Source organism: Tarenaya hassleriana, unplaced genomic scaffold, assembly GCF_000463585.1.
Source record: "Tarenaya hassleriana unplaced genomic scaffold, ASM46358v1 Cleome84, whole genome shotgun sequence".
In the NCBI taxonomy this organism is placed as follows: domain Eukaryota; kingdom Viridiplantae; phylum Streptophyta; class Magnoliopsida; order Brassicales; family Cleomaceae; genus Tarenaya; species Tarenaya hassleriana.
In genome coordinates this window covers 141923-144157 of record NW_010970837.1, presented here as the reverse complement: position 1 = coordinate 144157, position 2235 = coordinate 141923, and positions in this window count along the sequence as shown.

The window sequence follows — 2235 nt, the reverse complement described above, 5'->3', positions numbered from 1 at the left end:
AAAATTGAAGACAAAGACAAGGCGAAGAATCATGATGCTCGATACAAGGAGGAATCAACCGTATCTTCAAAGGCGGTCACCGCCCTAGGTAACGAAACGTTTTCCTCATATATTAATCATAAACGTGAGGTTATTTGTTCTAAGTGTAGGGACCAAGATCATTTGGCACGAGAATGTCCCAATCAACGAGAAATAATCGAGGATGACGGGGAATCAAAGTCCATAGTTGAGGATGTGGTAAATCTTGAAGATACGTATGAGGTTATGTTCAAGAAGGAAATAGAGTACGTGAACGAAGAGAAAGAGGAACCGGTCGAAGATCCCGACCTCATGATAAAAGAAGTACCCAAAAGTGCTGCGAATGCAAACGGAGAGATACATGGCGTCAAGAAAGAGGCATTCGAAGTCAAGAAAATCATTGAGGACTCCAACAACGAAAGTGATGGAAAGCAATGAAGAAGCCGATAAATCGGAGAATGTGATAGTAGGCGAGAACTTGAACGAAATCAAACGGGAGATAGGAATGATACGATTGGATTGGTTTGAGCAAATAAAAGTCACATCCAAGAAGAAAAATGATGGCTTCAAGGTGGTAAGCAAACCTTCGACGATGACGAATGACATCACCAACGACCGCACTTGCATCATAAGTCAAAAACTTGGAGCAACCGATAATTTCGTTCCTACTTTTATTCTTGTGTATGATTCATATTTTGATGAGTATGTTATGAATCTTGAGCAATAAATGCGAACTTTCCAAATGGATTACCTATATAAAGTTCTCAAGGGATGCACATACTACACTAATGAGGTTATTTTTCTAGATCTTGTTAATTGTTACAAGTACTACATTTTGATGAAAGGGTCAAAGAAGTGCAAGAAGAGGCAAATACGTGCATTTTCCAAGATCAAATTCTGCATGTCAAGAGTATTCATTACCATCAACTCAATGGGCACCCAAGAAGCATGATCACTTTAATGCCCATGGAACCAAAGAAGGACGCACCATTCAAACGAGGAAAGTGTACAAATGTGGAGAACTTGATCCGTCCTTACGACACCACCAACACTCGAACACACATTTGGTCATGTTCCTTACTCCAAGAGCCTTACGCGGTAACTTCGTTCTGATCTTTATTCTTGTTTATAACCAAAGGAAGCAATTTGATGAGAACACAAGCTGCTCTAACATTGTTGTCCTAGATTTTGCTACTAGATTGCAGATCTTGTGCATGGTCGAAAAGAAGATTTAGGCAATTCAAACAATGACCATCGAAAGCCTCATCCGAGCACATGAAGTCAAATACTTTTATCATAAATGCATGGATGATTCACGGATTATCTCCACCTCCTCCGTGCGTACATCATTTTGGTATCAGAGTTTGTCGTGCATTCCGATCACGAGACGCTAAAGCATCTTAAAGGACAAACCACGCTTAAGCGACGCCACGCCAAATGGCTTGAGTTTATTGAGACGTTTCCCTACGTAATCAAGTATAAGAAGGGAAAAGAAAACGTCGTCGCGGATGCTTTGTCTCGTAGACATACGTTGCTCTCGGTCATGGAAGCCCGCATGCTAGGCTTCACAATCATCAAGGAAAACTATGTGACCGACCCAGATTTTAAAACCGTCATTGAGGATTGTAGGCATGGTGCTTCTGGTCCATTTTACCTACATGATGGATATCTATTCCGCGATCGTCGACTTTGCATCCCCGCTGGGTCGATGCGTGATGTGATCATCCACGAGGCCCATGGAGGTGCCCTTGCGGGACATTTCGGAGTAGATAAAATGCTGGCCATCATCCAAGAACATTTCTTTTGGCCGCACTTTAAGCGAGATGTGAGGAAATTTTGTGCTAAATGCATCGAATGCCATCGAGCTAAATCGAAAGCACATCCTCATGGTCTCTACATGCCGTTACCGATCCCGACCCAGCCTTTAGTAGACATTTCGATGGATTTTGTCCTCGGTCTTCTGAAGCTACAACACAAGGACTCCATATTTGTAGTGGTCGATCGGTTTTCGAAGATGGCTCACTTCATACCGTGCGCAAAGACGAATGTGTTGGGTTTCCTGGGATCTCTAGAGCGAATCCTATTCCTAAGAGATCGATTCTAGGGTTTGCGCAGCGGAAGTAAAACAAAAATTTTATAGAACCCTAGAACAATGCTGCTATTGAATCGTAGAAACGTTAGAACGCTTACCTCAATCGATCCGGGGCCTGTATCAAT